The sequence below is a fragment of the Trachemys scripta genome, chromosome 2 (genome assembly GCF_013100865.1).
Source record: "Trachemys scripta elegans isolate TJP31775 chromosome 2, CAS_Tse_1.0, whole genome shotgun sequence".
Classification (NCBI taxonomy): Eukaryota; Metazoa; Chordata; order Testudines; family Emydidae; genus Trachemys; species Trachemys scripta.
The window spans coordinates 205191904-205213098 of NC_048299.1; the positions used below are offsets into that span (position 1 = coordinate 205191904).

Here is a 21195-nt window from a genome sequence, read left to right on the forward strand (position 1 = left end):
GAACTCCAACCCCCCTGCTTCTTGTCCCCTGACTGCCCCCTGCTGAGAACCCCCCACCCCTAGGACCCTACCTATCCCCTGACTGCCCCGACCCTTATCCACTCGCATGGGTGGCAGGGTTGTAGAAATTTTGGTGGTGCCCAGAACCCCCCCACCTGCCTAAGGCTCTGGGAGGGGGGTTTGGTGGGGGGAGGAGGTCTGGGGTGCAGGTCCTGGGCTGGGGATTAGGGTGCAGGAGAGGTGCAGGCTCTGGGATAGAGTTTGGGTGCTGGGTGCAGGCTCCGGGCTGGGGCAGGGGGTGGGTGTGCAGGAGGGGGTGAGGGGTGCAGGCTCTGGGATGGAGTTTGGGGGTGAGAGGCTGTGCAAAGGCAGGCTTTGGGAGGGAGTTTGAGGGCAGGAGGGGTGTGTGGGAAGGGGGGAGGGGGTTTGGGAGGGAGTTTGGGGATAGGAGGGGATGCAGGGGTGAGGGCTGTGGGTCTGAGGATGAGGGGTTCATGATGCAGGAGGAGGCTCAGGGATGGAGCAGAGGATTAGGGTGCAGGGGGATGAGGGCTGGGGCTGAGAGGTTGTGGGCGTTGGAGAGGCTCAGGGCTAGGGTGGAAGGGCAGGGTAAGGGCAGCTTGTCTTCCCATTAGTGGATGGGGGATGCTAGGACCCGGGGCAGCAGACAGCAGTTGCTGCTGGCTCTGGCAGTACAAGCAGCAAGGGAGAGGCAGGCAGGGAGGGGGGCCCACGGGGAGGGACATGCGGGAGGGGTGGCAGGTAGAGGCCGGGGACCCATCCAACACTCCCCCACTCCCTGACTGCCCCCCCGACTCCCCTTACCATTCTGGCTCCACGTGTAGGCAAAACACGCTGCCCGGTGGGTAGGTTTGTGTGTTACACAGGGCTGCAGACAGAGGGAATGGGGAACGGGGGGGGCTCTGGCTGCTGGAGGCCAATGGGAGCGGGTCAATCAGCCCAGCCGCCCAATCAGCAGCCACACTCTGCATGGAAGGGAGGGAGGGAGGCGAGGGAGAAACCCCCCCCCGGACATTTTAACCTTGTTACCAGTTCCTCCCGGATGGCTATTTAGAGACGCAAAAACTGGACATGTCCGGGGAAATACGGACGGATGGTAACCCTAGTCTTCAGTAGTGCAGACAGCCCAGGCAACACAACTGAATTTTGTACTACATGCATATCCCAGTCATTTTTATGCAAGCTTGTGCAGAGAATTTTGTATAAAAAGAAATACTGCCACTGGTGAGGTAAATATGTTCACAAGGAACTCTATTACATATTATAGGCCAGATCCTTAGGTTTTGCTGAGCTGTGCTCAGGGCAAAACCTCTTGCAAGTGGAAAGTGGCTCCAAGGCACTTCTCCACACACTCCCAGTGCTGAGCCAGGCAGAAGCCAAGTCAGCCCCTGGCAGAATTTAAAGCAGTCTAAGAGCTACTCACATCTACCTGGCCCTGCAGATGGGTGTGAATGGCAGTGCACATTAGTGTGTGGCATAGTAATTCTCCCATGCGGATGCCACTGGTGCAAACTAAAAGGTACCTCGTTCATAGTCCTAAAGAGGACTACATTAATGTGAATTAGGTACCTTTTACTTCACACCCACAGAGTCTGCGTGGGAGAGTTACAGCTCAGCATGCTAGCATGTGGCAATTCATGCCCCTGTAGTCCAAATTGCAGGGCTGTGCAGACAAGCCTAAATTACACCAGAAATAACAATCCCTTAGAGACTCTTCCAGTAGCTAGGAATTTCTGGAATGCAGTATGCTCTGGTACCTCCTGCCCCACCATCACCTCCAGATTGTCCTGACATGTCTCTGAAGCTGGGTGGAGGTACCAGAAGTGGGAGACATAGATTCAACTACATTGGTTTTATGCCAGCTGGAAATTCCCCAACACCAGAGGAATTCCCATCCACCTGTTTAGGGCAGTTTTCCACGCAGCTACTTTGTGCTGCCTGGATAGCACTAACCAGCCAGACATGGGGGCCAAGCACTGGTGCCTAGATGCTAGACTATAATATTTATTATTGTAAAGATTTAATTGACATTGCATCAAGTCTGAATGAAAAATTCAAAGATAATGGAAGTATCAAGTGAACATGCAGTTTCATAGTATGTGTTACATGCATTGTATGGCTGCCAGAGAAAATCCCATTTCAATGGTGAGTTGGTAATCTGATGCATTTTTAAAGGCCATTCGTCCTGAGAGATTATGAATTTATATTGCCTTAGGTTGTATTCCATCATTACAAAAGTGCTAGAATCCTCCTTAAAGTTTGTTTTACCTGTAGAAGCACTGGGAATTTTGTCTCCTACACTAAATTCACTAACCCTGGCATTTTGACATTTGAGAAGAATCTTTGGTTTTACCTGCCGCAGGAAAAAAATTAGAAGCAGAACTTCTTTTAATAATGCAACTGGTGGTTCCACTTATTCAGTAGCCCCAAGCCAATGACACCTTTCCTTACTTTATATACAATCCTCTTCAGATATAAAGTTATGCAGTTAAATGATTAAATCAGTGATCAAACTGTATTCTCTTTAATTTTACTGAGGCCTTTCTCAGCAAGGTGTTTGCTCCAAACATCTTCCCCGAAGATTTTTGGGCATAGCATGTTCTGTGGGTAGGGGTAAGTGCGAAGAGGGAGGCTGTGTGTAACTTGCACATTATATTATTGCTCTACTGTTGTATCTAAAATAAGTAATTTTCATGTAGCCCTAGCATACTTCGTTTCAACATTTCTGAAAGCTTTATGTCTACAATCACACTTAACTACAGGTTGGTTAGTACCTCAGTATTTTTTCTGCAAGTTTTTATTGAATTAAAAAAATGATTTTACTTTTCCTGCATTCCTGCCCCTTTTTCTGTTAGCTTTCCATTATTATTCCAGTGAATGAATTTTTTGGCAGGAAGTTTGAAGAGACTTTGAAGAATTTTGAGCAGATACAAGACAATATCTGAAAAAAGTGCATTTTCAGGTCACTGTAGATCTGGCCAAAAAGGGCTGACATGGACAAATCCAAAGGAAAGGGAAAGCTTTATCAGCCCTGAGCTATCTGGTACTAATGACTCTCATCAGTACATTTGACATGCCATGAAGAGTGTTATTCCTGCATACTTAGTAAAAAACCAGAATTCCCCTTCTAATCCTGAATTCAGACAAAGGATCTCATTCATATTTTTTAGTATAGTTCTAAGCTGGAGGACCTTCTGTACCACTTCTGTTTAATGTGGTAACTTTTGGTGGAATGCATGAAGTTGGCGGGCTTGTTTGGGGCCTATTTCTTTCTAATAAGAGAGCCTTCCTAGCCATTTAGAATTTAACAAATGTCTCTTCTAAATTGCATGCCTTGAGGCAATTTTTGTGTTCAGGATTCTCATAACTGTGCCTAGCTTTTTCTCATGCTCTCCAGCATCAGGTTATGGAAAAAGATGGGCAAAATATTAAGAATGTAGTTCATCAGATTTCTTCTTATGGTATTCAAGTACCTGCTATTTATGTTCGGGAGAGTGGGGGGAAATTCAAAGTGGTCCCTAAACAGTCTAGGCTTTCTGAGAAATTTTAATTGGGTGTCTATCAGCTACAAAGTATGGGGGGGTGGGTCTTTACTACACACTCTTTCAGAAGTTGTGCAACAGAGGTTGCATAGACCTTGATGACTTGCATAGGCAAGAAGGCTTGGCACTCTGGAACAAACTACTTCATAGGAGGGTGAAGGAAAGGTGGTCTTCATAGCTAGATGGTTCCTAGAAGATCCTTCTTTGCAGAACTGCATGCCAAGCCAGGAAAGCTTTGTTAGAAGGAAGGGAGGTATTGAGGGGGCCCATAGATATGCCCTCAGCTCCATCTGGAGTTTACCTCCTGCCACAGTCTGGAGTCAGAAGTTGGGGCTTAGCAGGGATGATGAACAGGCAAATGTACAGTGTCATGTCCAGAGGGAGACATTTGCTACACCACAGCTGGCTACCAAGATGTGTTCCTGTGGTGAGTGAACCCCTTTGCAACCTGAAGATTGTAAACAGAAAGTGATATAACAGAATGGGAAAATTATTTGGTGGAGAGAAAAGGTTGGTGACCACTAAATACAACATGACTATGGCAATACTGCAAACAAATTATTTTGCGTTATTCTCAGGGGTGTATTAAATAAATATGTATTTTTCATCTAACAGGGGTGGCAGAAGGTCCACTGGGGAAATGAAAAAATAGAATAGTATTTTCGGAGGTAACTTGACCTAACTTACTTGTGCCTCCACTTTTCTCAGCCACTTGAGAGTTATGCTGTCATCCCAGCTTCATGGCGATAAATATTAAGTATACTTTACTTTTATTCATGATTTATTTTCAGTTATAACATTCTTGGATGCTGTGGAACCTGGCTGCTGCAACACTGCATGTATGTGATTTATAAAAGGGTGTGCATAAGTATAAAGAAATTCCACCTTCTACTGCAACAGAAGACTTATCAGTGCCAGATTCCTAAAACAGCATCTTGCCACCACTGTACATCTTACAGCACTGGAGGTAGGAATGACACAAAGAACACAGACATGTGGTGCATTGTAACAACCTTCCTGATGATCAGGGAGTGTCACTGACCTGTTTCTCATCCTCTTAGCACCAGATGGACATTCCAGAAATAAACACATATTTTGGTTCTGGATAAAGTTCTTGGGAAAGGCCAAGGAAGATAGAATATTGGAAAAGAGACAATGGAGTTCGAGCCATACAATAAATGTTACCATGTGGAATGTGAACCACCTGACTAAATCAGATGCCTCTAGAGAGGAAAAAAAGGAAACAGCAAATACCTTTATATCCCTTGGAGCCATCAAAGGAAGCCTGCAACGCATGGCATCAGATCCTCTCAGGTTTAATATCTGATGTGTTTGCATCTCTGATGTGGTGAGTAAGTTAGAATTCCTGTTACCAAAACAGAATTGTAACTCTTACAAGTTCACAGTGCAGAGGTCACATAGCTATACCATGGCCTTATCTTATGCCAGATGGCGTCAGGAAGCATAGTTGTTTCCCTCACTCCCCAACATTAGGAAAAAGCAATAACAGATTCAGATTAATTCTCTATCTCTGTATTTGGAGAGGTTAATTTTAGGCCTTTGCCAGTATAAGCCTATGGACTCTCCATACACAATCTAGTTAGTTCAAATTCAATCTAAATGCATTTCCTTCATTGTTCATTGTTATGTTAATAAATGTCTTATTTAAAATAGTATTTCAGAAAGGACATAAGAAATCTGGTAAATAACTTGAGAATCTCCTTTTAATTTTTTAGGAGAAAGATTTCTAAGAGGTCTAACAATGGGTTAGATCATTCCTCTACCTGCGACAAACCTGCACAGGGAACAGGGAACCTCCTTGAGGAGTTTTCTCTGGACCATTCAATCAGAGAGGTGTGAGTGCATATTTTTCTCTTTCCTCAGCTGCTCCCTTTGGAATATACAAGGTGTTCGGACCAGAGAACCAGGAAATTTCAAGAGATCTGCCAGAGGCCAGGCATTTCTGTGCAGAGACCAAGTGATTCTGTGTTGAGTCCAAAGTTGACTTCAATGAGTTACAAAAGGATCTCACTAAACTGGTCGACTGGGCAATAGAATTGCAGATGAAATTCAGTGTTGTTATGTGTAAAGTGATGCACATTGGAACACATAATCCCAACTATCCATACAAAATGATGGGGTCTAAAATAGCTGTTACCAATCAAGAAAGAGATCTTGGAGTCATTGTAGATAGTTCTCTGAACACATCTCCTTAATGTGTAGAAGCAGTCAAACCCCTAACAGAATATTAGAAACCAATAGGAAAGGGATAGATAAGAAGACAGAAAATATTGTAATACCATTATATAAATCTATAGTACCCCCACAACTTGTGTGCAGGTCTGCTTGCCCCCTCTCAAAAAACATTTTAGAATTGGAAAAGGTACAGAAAAGAGCAAGAAAAATGATCAGAGGTATGGAACAGGTTCCATACATGGAGACATTAGAAAGACTGGGATGGTTCAGCTTGGAAAAGAGATGATTATGGGGAGGGATATGATAGAGGTTTATAAACTCATGACTGGTATGGCAAAAGTAAATAAGGAAACGTTATTTACCCCTTTGTATAACACAAGAACCAATGGGCTACCCAATGAAATTAATAGGGAGCAAATCTGAGCGACTTGTCGGGGATGTTATGAAGGCCAGAAGTATAATTGGGTTAAAAAATAATTAGATAAGTTGCTGGAGGATAGCTCCATCAATGACTATTAGCCAGGATGGTCAGGGACACAACCCCATTCTCCTGGTGTCTCTAAACCTCTGACTGCTAGAAACTGATATTGGACAACAGGAGATAGATCACTCGATAATTGCCCTGTTTTGTTCATTACCTCTAAAGCATCTGGCACTGGCCACTGTCAGAAGACAGGATATTAGGTTAGAAGGAGCACTGGTCTGACCCAGTATGGCCATTCTTATGTCCTTACGTTATGTTCTTATGTGTTGCCTCCCAGCTCCCAGCAGTTCTTTCTCATCCTTGGCAGCACAGCTCCAGTGGAGTTATGGTGACAGGGCTTCCAGCACAGGGTGACCAGACAGCAAGTATGAAAAAATGGGACAGGGGGCTGGGGGTAATAGGCACCTATATAAGACAAAACTCTATAAAATTGGGACATAGTCACTCTATTCCAACTGCTAGCCACTACCCCAAAACATTGCCATGTCATGGAGGTGCTCCACACAAAGGTTAATACAGCCAGTGGCTGAATTTACTTCTGAGCAGCTTCCCAGACTGTATCCAGAGGGGAAAACACATTAGTTCTCCCAAGTCCATGCATGTTTTTCCTCCCCAAGCCACTCTCCAGAGCTAGATCCCTGACCTTTCAGAGCATGCCAGAGATGGTAGGTGGGGGGAATATTGCCAGAGTCCTTTCCCCACACAATAGAGTGTCCCCTCCACACACAGATCATGAGGGAAGATGATCTAGGCCAATCTTACTATTGCTAACTATAGCTTTTCTGGTCTTGTATGTTTTGAAGAAAAAACTAACTGTAACTTTAGAGATATCACATGTGCCTATTCTGTGGGATTATTTATTTATTTATACAATGGTGATGAAGCTGAGAAACCTCACACCAGCACGAAAAGGTTAAAGAGAGTCTATGGGCTCAGCTGGCCCTGCCCTGCTATACCTGCAGCCAATGCCAGGCCTGGGAGGAGAAGACAAGGAGAGAACCTGGCCCAGTTCAGGGCTGACTGGTGAAGAGGCAGAAGCAAGCTGCTTCTTTACATGACGGGAGCATCACTAGGAGCCTGACAGCCACCAGGGAAGAAGCACTGCATCTCTGATCAAGGAGCACTCAGCAGTAAGTGAACCATGAGATTGAACTATAGAGATATTGTGGGTTTTGGCCCCTCCAATCTTACGTCCGCTCCACTCAGAGGACCCTGAGACCAGGGCCGGCTTTAGGCTGATTCCCCCGATTCCCTTGAATCGGGCCCCGTGCCCTAAAGAAGAGCACCTAACTTTAGGATCCTTTTTAATTTTTACTCACCCGGCGGCGGTCCGGGTCTTCGGCGGCGGTCCTTCACTCGCTCCGGGTCTTCGGCGGCATTTCAGCGGCAGGTCCTTCAGTGCTGTGGAAGACCCGGAGCGAGTGAAGGACCCGCCGCCAAAGTGCCGCCAAAGACCCGGACCGCCGCTGGGTATTCAAATCGGGCCCTGCACTTCCTAAAGCTGGCCCTGCCTGAGACTGTGGCAGGATGCAGCATAAGGCCCACAAGGGGGCACTATGTGAGCTGAGTCTTTTTAGGGGCAACGCCTCCGAGAACCTATTAAAACTATCTAATTTATTTGATTGGAAATTACCCAGCGATGGCTTATGTAATTTATCATTTTCTGCTCTGATTCTTCTGTAGCATCACTGAATATGTTGGCAAGTCGTTGACCCAGTTCAGCTTCCTTGAACTTTCTGTGCCTCGTGCTGACATGAAAGAGCATTTCACAAGAAGGAAGCTCAGGAAGGACAATGCCAATGCAGTGCTTTGTTAATCCCGGGCACACACAGAAGTCAGCCAAAGCAAAACAATACAACGGTTTCCACCTCCTAGGGAGGTAGTCGAATGTCCTTCCTTAGAGGTTTTTAAGGTCCGGCTTGACAAAGCCCTGGCTGGGATGATTTAGTTGGGGATTGATCCTGCTTTGAGCAGGGGGTTGGACTAGATGACCTCCTGAGGTCTCTTCCAACCCTGATATTCTATGATCCTATGATATTGTGGTTGCCTGTGAACTCCAGAAAATGGCTGGAGATCTTGTTTTCCTCATTTCATAGGCAGTCCCATTGGAGTAATGCAATTAAGGAGTACAGGATTTGTCCCCTGGAAGGAATTAGCTGGAAGTTCCTAGAGTAGCTGAATGGTTGAATTAAGGGGTCATATCATTTGTGGGGGAAGGGCAGAGAACAATTACGATAACATCTGCCTCTCCGGACATATTGTTGTGATTTATCCAATCCAGTCTTCCTTTCTCAACTTCATTTTCTTCTCTCCTGGCAAAAACTGACATAGGCAACAGGCATCTTTTCATTGTATAAAATGCATCAGAGACAAAGAAGAAGTATTTTGGATGGATAGCTAATTACTTGAAACATCAACACAAGCCACATCAATCTTCTCTGTAAATAAATCACATATTAGAAATTAACAAACTGCTACAAAGGGAGAAAGGGAGAAGGACAAGAGAGGGTCCCCAACAGAAAGTGGGAGAAAGTAAATATTGTTGCTTTGCCTGGGGGATTTGGAGATTTACCCCCCACCCGCTACCCCAGATCTCCATGGGGCAAGTTTTTTGTTTGTTTGTTTTTCATCCTGGTGGATCTCTGATTTCATTTCTGGGTCAGAATTCTGGAGTTATCAGCCAGGAGTTCACCACCGGGGATGTGCTGGCCTATTCAATCTCCCACGCTGAATGGCCACTGGAGAGGGACCTTCCCATCCCTCAGCCTATGGATCTCAGCAGGCACTGGGTACAACTCAGTGCCTCCCCAACAACACCTACAAGTACGCGGGGTGGGGTGGTGTTGGGGGGAAAAACACAGAATCTTCCCATAGGAAGCGGAAGGGACTTGACAGCAGCAAAACCTCATTATGCAGCTGCCATTGAGAAGACAAAGTTATTCAGAATAAGTTGGGTCTGCACCATCATGGAGCTCAGCTAGGCCTCATGGCTCCACCAAACATCACAGCTCAGAGACTGGTAGCACCTGGATCTGGCCCAAAACCGACTGTCAGCAATCTAGCTATATATTTTTTGTACATCCTGTAACCAGAACTGAGGTATCCATAGCCACTGACAGATGGGGTATATCTAGTCCAGTTTCCTAGGATTAGTTTACACTGAGGACAGCTTAGGGGCAAACGTGTTCAGTTTTGAGGAGGGGTCAATCACAACTCACTAGAGTCTCCTTCTAACCTAAATCATGTTACTGGGGAAGAGTAGGCAGTCTAAACTGGACTGTGTATTGTAATTCAAATACTGTACTAAGCACTCCTCACATACAATATTAAGGACTCTTTGGACAGGCAGATTCACAACTCAAAAACAATTCAAGTGAATTTCTTCAGAGAAGAGTGCTCAGGGCAAAATTTTTTTTATGGCCATGTCTACACCTACTGGGGAATGATGCTGATGCAATCGATGCAACAGTGGGGGGGGCGGGAGGGGAGGGAGGAGAGGGTGCAGAATTTAGCGGGTCTAGTGAAGACCTGCTAAATTGACCTCAGAGCACTCACTCCGGTACTCCACCAGAATGAGAGGATTAAGGTAAATCGACGGGAGAGCGTCGTAGACACCGCAATAAGTCAACGTAAGCTATGTCAACTCCAGCTACATTATTCACGTAGCTGGAGTAGCGTAACTTAGTTCGACTTACCCCAGTACTGTAGACAAGGCCTATGACAGTGTAGGAAGGGAATTGCCCAGGTAAGTAGCTGCAAAATCAGGGTCAGGTTCCTGCCATCCTTACTGGTGTGAGTAATCCCATGGAGACTACTACTATGATGTAGCTAAAAAAAGGGGAGGAGGGAATGCTGCAATTCTCTTTTCTGTGTACTGTATCTTTAAATGTATGGAAATTCTGGGTGAGTCTGGTGGGGGCCAGTTTTGAAAGCAGTTTATAGAGAGTGCTCTCTCTGCTGCACAATTATATTTGTTCATGCTTTCTTTGTTTTTCTTATTCTCTAATAGGTCAGACTCAAAGTCTTGTTCTGATCTCTCTGTTAGGACTTTAACAAGTCAGGACTCTTTATGTAAGTAAGGATTACTTACATGAGTAAAAGTCTGCTGAATCAGGCTCAGATTCTCCGAGGAGAGGATATTTGTCAAAATTAAATGTTAATGACACCTTTCAAACTCAAATGACAGCCAACGACCATCTTCTGTTATAGCAGCTGTTTACCATGTAAGTGCTTTTGTCAGACGAATAACTTTGACTCATATCTGTTCATCTTGAATCCTTTTGTACGGTGAATGGGAGTGGAGTAGAAGGCATGATTTCTCATGTTATTGTTAACCTCTAAAGCATACGGAGCCAGAACTAGGAAATCCCAGTGCTAGAGCAAAATATTTCATCTTTTTTATTTTTTTTCCTGTCACAGCTTGTAAAGTAGTCGGTGTCTCTTAACTAATTGCATTTATTACATGCAGGATTTGCATTTTTGGTTATAATTATACTGTATCTGCAAAAACTATTAAAAATCAATGAAGTACAGTTGAAGGATAAACCATACCAAAGCTCTTTCATTGCTTTGTTTAGTCCTAAACATATCATTGTTCTTCTGGATTGTGAAGAGAATAGGAGAGTGATGGAATCTTTTGTTTTCAACATTTAAAATGGTAGGGGTAATTTTCTTACACAGTTATTGGCTTTTCCATTTATAGATTAATATTCAAAAGTAACTTACATGAAGATGGGATGCTGTTACTGGTGGACGCAGTAAAATATCTGCAGGAACAAAAACAGGAGAAAAATCAGACACACACACACAGAGACCCCTCAAAAGTCATATTCAAAGTTGTTGATAGCAGTGGGATCCTTGGCAAAAGGAAATCTCAGCTGCAAGTGGGAGGTTTATTGCCTTCTTTCTTTTGTGTTTTTAATACTTTTCTGCTTATCCTGCAATTCAACTGGGAAACCGAATGACCATTTGCCAAAATTAGAACCCCAATTATGTAACAAGTATACCTGCAACTCTCCACAAAACAGGCAACTATTCCTGTTCCCACATGTGAATATTCCAGTTGTAAAAATAGGGGGTTAGAGTGGCCTGTGGCCATTTTGGGTGTACAATCATTTCTGCAAGTGTTCCTGTTACTTCTTCCTTTGAAAATGTGTCCCTTTAAATCTATACTTGCATTCTGACAGGTGCTTTGCCACTATCCATTTTTTAAAAATATTTTCAGTTAATCTTTTCACACAAAACCCCCCACAAAACCAAAAATGGGAAAAAATCAAAAACTGAAAAAAAATGTAGAGATCGTCAAGTATTTAAAAAAATCCTCAGTGAACATAGGTGCTGGAATTGGGGTTGCTGCCACACCCCCTGGCTTGAAGTGGTTTCCATCACAAACAGGGTTTACAGTTTGGTTCAATGGCTCTCAGCACCCCCACTATACACATTGTTCCAGCACCGTTGTCAGTGTATGTAATGCTTGTTGAAGTTGCCAAGTAGTAGAAAGTAGTAGAACATGAAGTGCTCTATTACCAGTACACATTCTGCACCAGCAGTGGCAGCAAAACTTCCCCACACTGCCCTGGCTATCCTGAACTGAAGAGACCTCTAGGGGTGAAATAGTCATTTGGTCTCTGTGCTCATTCAGTCCGTCCTCTTTTCTGTGACTGCCAACAATTGTATCAAATAGTCTACTAATTGTGATGGTGATTTCTGTGATAGGAACGCCTGTCCTCTAGGAACTGGGGTTAAAGCCACCAGTTGTCAGATGGTAACTGTAATGTTAATTGAGCCAGTCCATAGAACTGTCTCTATATTTTGTTTAGAGCCAGAAAGTTACACAGCCAGACATTTGGGAAGTAGATAACTATCTAGCAGTTTGACTTTAGCGCTCAGCAAAGCTGGTCTAGTCATATAGGCCTTGCAGAGTCTAAGAAAATTAAAGCATGATCTTCAGTTTGTTAAAGATCTGTGTCTATTTTGGTCTTAATTAAAATTATAATGCTAAAGTAACAACCTTTAGTCACTACTAACCCTTTCTCAGATTTGAACTAATGACCTAATAGTAAAAGGTTCCTTACCTGTTGTGCTATATCTGCTAAAAGTACTGAAAAATCAATGAAGTACAGTTAAAGCATAAATGATCAAGCTTTTTCATTGTGTTTGTCCAGAACATATTCATTGTTCTTCTGGATTGTAAAGCAATGGGACAGTGATTAGACTTCTGCTTTATATTGCGAATTTGGAAACAGTTCTTTCAGTCAGTTTTCACTTTTTGCACTTACAGCTTGCTACTCAAAAGTCCTTTACTTGGGGATGGCACATACTGATGGTGGGCATAGTAAGAGAAGTAGCATCTATCTATCACGTTCAGTACCACTGTTCAGAGTTGTTGGTAGCAGTGGAGTGAGTGCATTTGGCCAAGTGGAAAACTCAAAACTATCTATCTATCCAGATAGACAGATATACTTGTTAAATGCAGACAACATTCTTGGTGCTATACAAGACACTAATAAAGATAGTTCCTATCCCAAAGAGCATTGCAATCTAAAAGATGGACAGTACAACAAGACATTCTGAGAGACCCACAAGAAGCTCTTATAATATATATTTTTTATGTTCCTTCATCCCTTATTTTATAATGTTGAAGTGCAGAGTTAGAGAATCTTTTGAAGGGGTTTGAATGAGGAAACTGAGGGACCCTGATGCACTGGAATAGGGATGCTGTTCTGCAGGGAGGTTGCAGCATCCAGAGATGGAGAAAAGGAACCAAGAGGTACTGAAGTTGCAGAATGGAGGATGAGACAGGAATCATGTTAAAAAATGAGATATGAAATATAAGCTAGGACAGGGTTGTGTGATAAGATGTTTAGATTTGTTCTGGCTGGAGCCATTCAAAAGGGAGGGTGATGTGGTCTGATAGATGGGTTAGCAAGATAATATTAGCAGTGGTTTTTTGGAGGGAAGAACAAAAGCAATGTGGACATTAGAGAGGCTAGAAAGGAGGAAATTACAGTAATCAAGGCTGGAAAATGTCTAGGATGTGGACATATTTTTTGGCTATTAGGACAAAAAAGGAGTGATTTTCTATATGTTGTGGAGAGAGCAGCAGAAAGAGTTAGTGACAGTCTTGATGCCTAGGTAAAAGGAAAAGGATGTGTCAAAGATGACTTCAGCACAGAAGCCTGAGTGATAGGGAAGATGGATAGTTATGCAACAAATAAATTGGGGAACAAGCAGAAAGCAAAACATGGTTAATATTCAGATATTGAGTCCTTTCCTTGTGGAAAACAATGTTAATGGATGTTGAGTTCAAAAACACCAATCAACATGGGAATGCAGAACGTGCTACTAAGAATGAGATACCAGCTATGTTGTTTATGGGATGTAATTTAAGGTCTCTCCTGGACTTGTTAAAACCTGATCTACAGAAGGACATTGGTAAGAAACAGTGTGATCAAATGGCCAGAAATAGTCACACCCGACTGCACAGTTTTCAGATACTCTTACTAAGCTAAGAGACTACCAAGATAATTTGTGAAAACCTGGGGTGGTCCACTGTTTCATCAGATGGAAGAGAAGCCAGCAGTACCTAACCGAGCAGCAGTGTGTATATGTAGCTAGGGCTTGTATGGCTGTATATAGTTAGTAACCATGATTATGTGGAATCCAACTTTGTCTGTGTGGTTTCCTAATATTCTTAGTGTTGTATAGACAGCAAAGACACAACAGTAGTATCCACAGCAAGGAAGAAAGGCAGAAGGGGAGAAGTTTGGGAAATAAAACTAAGATGCTCGTTTCTAAACTAGTAGTGGGTTACTGAAAACAATATGCCAGACAGACAATCCGGTATATGAAGCCAGATGCAGATGTAGAATTTTCAGTCCTCAGCATACAGATAAAAGTTAAAGCTATGCCTGGATGAAGTCACCAAGCAAAAAAAAGTATAAAAGGAGAAGAGGAAACCAAGGACAGAGCCACATGAAATGACAATGTGGGAGATGAGAGATTTGAAGGAGCAAATGGTAATTAATCCCCTGTCAGAGAAAAAGCTGTTACATATGATTTCTGGTACTTCACACTTCCAGTTGGGTCAGAAATATCATTAGATCAGTCTTTCTTGTAATATTTGGGGACCTAATTGATAAGTGGTGAGGCATCTGTGACACTCTGTACATTAAAGTAGCACCCTGGAACCTCCATATTCACCACTGTCATATGATTACGATAGGTGTACAAAGTATGCCTTGTGAGGTATCATTTAAAAAATCTTGGTCTGTTGCATATTAATATCCTGTTGGATTGTCTGTACTATTATTGTATGTGAAGTTATGAATTATTGCTATATGTGTTACTGAAATAAGTTGTGAGGTTGCGAGACGCCCACAGCTCAGTAGGGTCAAAAGAGCAACTATCACTGCCAGACAGGCGATGATGGCCCATCAGGAAGAATCCACTCCCCCAGAGACTGCTCAGAGAGGGCAGGTACACAATGAGGGTGGCCTGACCCATGTCACAGCAAGAATCTTTCTAGCAGCTGGAAAAAAGTATAAAAGAGTGACAGTGACATCATCACTTGGCCTTGTACCCCTCCCCTTCCCCCACATCTCAACACCTGGAAGATCATCTGGAAGCCAGAGACTTTGAACTAGGGAGATTGGTCCCAGACTGGAAGGGAGTTTAGTCTGAGTACTGAGGACTGTGAGCTGCCTGTAACATCTGTAAGAGAGAGAGACTCTTTTATGCAAATAAATTCTATAACCTCCATTCCACTAAATTAGACGGGGTTCCACTGTACTAGGGTTGGATGATTAATAAAATAAAATAAAACCAGAACAAAACCTTTCCCCACAACTGATCCAAACTTTTTCAGGTACTTTGATATTAAGTATCTGACAGCAAACTCTCCCTAAAGAAGGCACTCCGTATCAGCTGTTGGGAGTTCTTTTATAAGAACAGTCATGATCCAAACCAGGCCTTTTGTGTTCACTGCCAAATGTAGATAATTTGAAGGGAGAAGTGGGTAATCTTTAATGTACTCATTCAAATCAAATATTTGGTTATGTGTTTTTCGATGGCATATCTCCTGCACCATCTGCCGAATGACAGCAGAGCAGAACTTGCACTGAAGGAGATAAACAAGCTTGGAAAGAGGCATCCCTCTTGATTTGCATAACCACAAGTCAGCAGTATCTTCTATTTCTACTGTGTAACTGGCACAAGGCTGTAGTGCATCAACCTTTCCACCATCATCTCCAAAAAGGAGTTTAGGAAACAGAATGGGAAAACACAACTTCATTTCCACAGGATTTGAAGGACAAAAGGCAAAACATTTTTTAAAAAATCACCCAGCACTAATATCTATGAACTGGGAAGTGGCAGAAATGATTCTCCTGAATATAAAGGATTCAGGGGGCCCGGGGCAAAGCAATTTCGGGGGCCCCTCCATAAAAAAAGTTGCAATACATAGAATACTATATTCTCGTGGGGGCCTCTATGGGGCTCGGGGCAAATTGCCCGCCTCCCCCCCCCCCCCCCCGAGTGGCCCTGTTCCAAAGAACAAAACTTTCATAGACCACTGAACATCTGTCTGATGACAATCATTTTCAGTCATTTCATTAGTCATAGGGGCTCAACTTGAGCCAATGACCTAGAAGTGAAAGGCTTTGTAATCCTGTTACCATGACCTATCCAACCCCCAAGTATTTTGTAGGCCTGTCTGTCACAATAGAACTTTAATAGTAAAATGTTAGGCTTTTCTGGTAAGTGCCGTAGCACACTTTTGTGAGATGTTGACTTATGATGCCATTGTTGCTGCCCATTTCTTTCAATTTTTTGATTTCCCTTCTGCATTACATAGCAAATATTAATGCAAAAGTTATTTGAGCTGCTCACATCCCTCTCCACTCTATCTATCCTATTTCCCACCAACAAAAAGTTAGGAGGAAAAACTTACTCTGCACAACTATTTTGCCTAAAGCTTAAATTTTAAGCAATACTGAAGAATTCTAACATTCCCTGTAAAAATTTCACAAATCATATTACAAAGCTTTGCTCAACTTAATTTCTATATGTCTTTTATGAATTTTATCTTTCAGTCTTCACACAGAGCGAGTACACAAGAAGTAACCCCTAATAGGTCAGAATTATGTGAATGTATTTTGCTCACTTTAATGCATCGTATTCAAGACTCCTTATCTATACAGGTCATCTGCAGTCTTCCTGGAGCCCTGAAGATTCACAACCCACAACACATACACTAATGTGCCTCACATCAAAGCACCTATGTCACCATCACATCACTGATGCTTCAAAGTGTAGTAGACTAAGCCACAGTTTGCCAACTTTCATTGTGCTGTAGCAGTGTCCACATGGGGAGTTAGTGCATGTGAAGCTGGTACACTGTAGGTTCACACCCTGGGTTTCCATGCAGTTACTCCCTGTGTAGGCATGCCCACTAGCTCTTTGAGCAAAGAGAACCTGTTTTCAGAGTTCAAGTCTGCTCCATGATCAGCTAGAGAGGTTTGCTACTGATTGATTTGAGGAACTCCGCAGTGCCATGATGCATGCTCCTCAATTTTCTCTCTTTCAGATATTTATCAAGTTAAAGAAAAGTAGGATATAGACTTAATATGCCTAGATTCAGCCAAGAATATGTGTCCACTCAAGAAGGAAAGATTCATAAATGCTTTCTGTATATCTAAATCCAAAGGTACAAAATACTAAACTACATAAATGTCAGGCTATTAAAAAAATCATGACACATTCTCACACTTGGGCAAAATAGTGATTATTCAGTCAGGCCTTTATCATAGTGATTCCTGCTAGTGTGCTGCTACACTTAAGTGTCTGCTAGGTTTTACATTGTACATGCTTGGTTTTGGACTCTTATAAATACCACAAACATTCACTATAGCCTGAAACTTGGTCCAGCTAGCAGGGTGGCTTGCCCCTTGGGCTGGAGAACCAGGGTCTAAACCAGTCCTGATTACACCCTCTGCCTGTGAATTAAAGAGAATCTTTCTACTCAGTTCCACAGAAAGCTTTTCTCTAGGAAACCAACCACCAATTTCCAGTCTTCCTTCCACAGGATTTAACTCCCAGGCAACTAAGAAGAGACTCTTTACTTCCTTCTTGTTTCTCACTTGCTCCTTGAACTCAGATTGCCCTTCATCTCCCAGTAGGCCTACTTGTGAGTCATGATCTTCTACCATCTGAGCCCAGGACTTATTCTCTTCAGCTGGGAAGGTGGGCTAAGCCCCAATCCCCTTAAAAGACCAGCTCACCTGTGAAGGGGGAAATTTTGTACAAATGTCCTGCTGTTGCTAAAACTGGCTCAGCTCCACTGGTGTTAGCAACACTGGGAGCCTTAATGTAGACCAATTGCCAGCACTGGCTAACACCATATTATCTCATTCTCCTCACAGCAGGTTTAATCAGTACAGTGCAATAAATATTGCCATCAGCCAAGCTGCAATAGGGCTTCCAATGTTGCTAACACTGATGGAGCTGAACTTGAGTTAACAGCAGCGAGAAATTTTTAGAAAATCCTCTTAATGTATCCAGGGCTTATGTGTGTAACCAGCATTGAGTAGCTCAAGTCAGACTCAGGACATAGTAGTCAACCAGGTGTGGTGGACAGTTGTGTATCATTACATCTACAAGAAGTCAGGCCAGATGATCACAATGGTCCTTCTGCCCTTTTAACCTATGAATCTAAGGATCTGATATGTGGGTTCCTGGGAATGGAAGTACCTGGAGTGATACTCCAGGGGGCTGGAAGTAGCTTATGAGGGTCTTCTCATGCAGGCTCCAGAAAGAGACTTCGGCACCCAATCCTCAAATTTAGGTGCTACTGCAGCCCACAAAATCCCTGGATGGCTGCCACTTAGCCCTGTAGGCACCTGAACTCACTCACTCAGTGACTACATTTACATTGTAAAGGTTCCCTACATGCCTACGTTCCTGCTTCTGAGCATGTGCACAACGCCTCACTCTAAAAATGAAAATGCTCACACCTAAATTGCAGCACGATCCACAAATCAGGTGAAACTAGGCAGGAGAATGCCTATCTTGCCTGCAGAGCCTGATCCGAAAGGCACATTATTCAAAATCCAAGAGGAGGAGCTGCCTTTTTTATACCTTTTTAGTCTAGTGGTTAGAACACTCATGCAGGTTCAAGTCCCCCCCGCCTGAGGAGAAGAAGGGAGACCCCTGTTCAAATCCTACTTCACAGAAGAATGCCCTAAACCCTGGGCTATGGGACAGTCTGATGCAGGGACTTCCTCAATCTCTCCTGTGGAAGCTGTAGCACTTTGTACAAATACTAAAATAATCACTGAGCCAGAGAAAGAGAGTGAGACTGACTCTATAGCCTGAGGGTTAAGGCATCCACGTGGAAGTAGAGGGTGGTGGACATTTGGTGTCCAGTCCCCCTGCTCCAATGACTATTTATTAATCCACAGTGGAACAGCTTCAATAGGAATGACAGACAGCGCCCCACATCAGAATATCCCAGAGCCCAGTGGTTTGGGCCCTCTTCAGAATGCTGGGAGGTCCTTTTCCAAATAATTTTTCAACAGACAGAGGGGGCAATTGAAGTTGGGTCTCCCGCATCCTGTGGGAGTGCTCTACCCACTGGACTAAAAGTTACAAGGGAGCTGCTCCTACCACCTCCTCTGTTTCTTACAGGAAATGGCTTGTGTGCCTAAACCACCTTGCTCTGGGAGAGGGGTTCCTGGCTGTGGATTTCAAGCTGAGATATGACCCTCCCTGTAGTCTGGACTGAAGTGCTTAACTCTGTGAGGGGAGTGGGGTTTAGGAAACACCCCTCTTCTTAGCATCTCCCATTGGCTAGCTTAGATGGCCCCTCGCTTAGTGTGCTGGTTTTTGTGGATCCCATTCTTAGTGCCTATCTCTCTCCATTCATTGTACAGGGAGCCTATGTGCCTAATTCAGGTGGATCCCAGGGATCTTCAAGCACCTAAAAGTTAGGTGTGGCAACGCCCAGTGTTGCTACCATTGAGAGCTAGCATCCCAGTTGCACAGATAAGAAGGCTTTGAATAAGAGGATTGTATTTTATTTATTCTTTTTTCTCATTAACATTTCATAGAATTTTCAAATCAGAAAAAGTCGTACTTATCTATAGAATGTAGAAAATTGAGTATCAAGGGATTACACCAGGTAAGTAAACAAAATTATAACAACATATGAGTTACACTAAGGGATTCTAGAAAAGAAGAAAGAAAATGAATTTGGGTGAGAAAAGAACAAACAAACAAAATAAAAGAATGCTATAAAAGAAGCACCTCACTTGTTGCTGTTCATACTTAAATCTCAGTCATAGCTGGATCACAAGAACGTATTAAGGGCAAGTGCAAAGAAGGCCTTCCCAGATGCAAGCTATTCACAATACAACTCCACAAACAGTTTTCACATGAGATCATGACGTCTATTTTATTAATACCAATAAAGGGAGTTCTCTCATATTTAGCTATTTCCAGAAGGGCAATAGTCCATATATCAATATATACCATGGTTTTGATTTTGCAATCCATCAATATAATTTTTGGCCACCTGTGCTACCTTGAGGAATCATCTCTTTTCCCATTAATACAAACAGTGTGAAGAGTTGGTGAATTTCAATACCAGCACTGATGCAACTTTGTCTAAATTGATTTCAAGGATTTACTCTATTTGTCTAAGAACACCATTCCAGAAACTGGCTACTCTATAGAAACCCCACATCAAAAGTATGAGAATATTTTTGACAGCGCTTCATCTACATCTTTAGGCTTAAGTCAACATATCTAGGAATCCTGTAGATTCTGTGAATAAAGTGATCTCTCTGTTTCTATCTGGTTTTGACCAGAAATGCCATCCCGGGCCCGAGAAACCTTCCCATGAAAGTTTTGTCTAAACTGATCCTTTCCGGTGAAGTTTCAGTTCAGACAAATCGTCATTTTCTGGTTAAAAAAAAAATTCCCAACCAGCTCTAAATGTGAGTTATTTATATGGAAGGACCCTAGCACATTGCTCCATGAAGCACTTTTGAGCACTGGAGAAGAATGTTGTTCCAATCTTCTTGAGAGATATGATCATCTTTATATTGTTTTCCCCATAGCATTCTGAAACCAAAGTTTGGATCAGGTTTCTGATTCAATAAACTGTAGATCTTGGGGGCTGAATGTAGGTAGCCAGCTAAAGTAATAAGAGATACCCATTATATTCTTTAAGATGAAAAAACTACTACCTCAAGGCAACTAAATAATTATGCACACATCAGGTAGATCAATTCTGGTGCCGTCAATAAGAGTGCTAACTAAATGAAAATAATTTGTTATGATATATCCTCTAATCCTGTCGCTGGTATTTTTTACTGACATTGACATATTCATATCTCTAAATGTATAGACATACATATACGAAAACATAGCTATAATATTCCAGAGATTTGATTTTATAGATTGTGTGAGAGTATTGGGACTATAATGATTACCTTACAGTTTTATTTACCATTCAAGTCCTTCTAAAATAGTTGAAAATGCCATTTTAACTTTTTGTGCCACTCTGGTAAGATTTCAGAGGCTAACTTCAGGAATGCAGTCAGATAGGTCCTTCTACTACAGTCTTTTGCAGCAAATAATAAATCAATCAACCGAACATTTAATAATTATCAATTATTATAATCATTATTATTGGGGATATGTCTGTAAATTTGCAAACAGTGGAAATGTGAAAGCTCATTTCTGTAGCATATGATTCCATGCAGACTCATGCTTGACTTGCCTGGTTTCTGGTATGGTAGGTGTTTGCCTAGTATTGTCATTGCAATTTTTATTGCATCTCATGATGTGTGCAGATGTGCTTTGTAAACATCCCAGGAGGCAAAGATTCTCTGCTCAATATCACTGCTCCCAAATGATGTCTACCTTATAGAATAACTTTCTGGGCTACAT

At 42.7% G+C, this 21195-nt stretch overlaps 1 long non-coding RNA gene across 6 annotated transcripts in view; it reads left to right on the plus strand.

Moving 5' to 3' along the window:
• The window catches only part of LOC117873427, a 69588-nt gene that overhangs the window by 34574 nt on the left and 13819 nt on the right, over window positions 1-21195 (plus strand). For 3 of the 6 annotated variants that reach the window (XR_004644722.1, XR_004644725.1, XR_004644727.1), the window contains 5 exons: window positions 4355-4530; window positions 4625-4911; window positions 5300-5419; window positions 6521-7373; window positions 10253-11469. This is a non-coding gene — a long non-coding RNA (uncharacterized LOC117873427). Of the gene's footprint in view, window positions 1-4354; window positions 4531-4624; window positions 4912-5299; window positions 5420-6520; window positions 7374-10252; window positions 11470-21195 lie in introns of those variants that run through there. The other 3 variants (XR_004644726.1, XR_004644724.1, XR_004644723.1) reach the window with 3 other exon arrangements.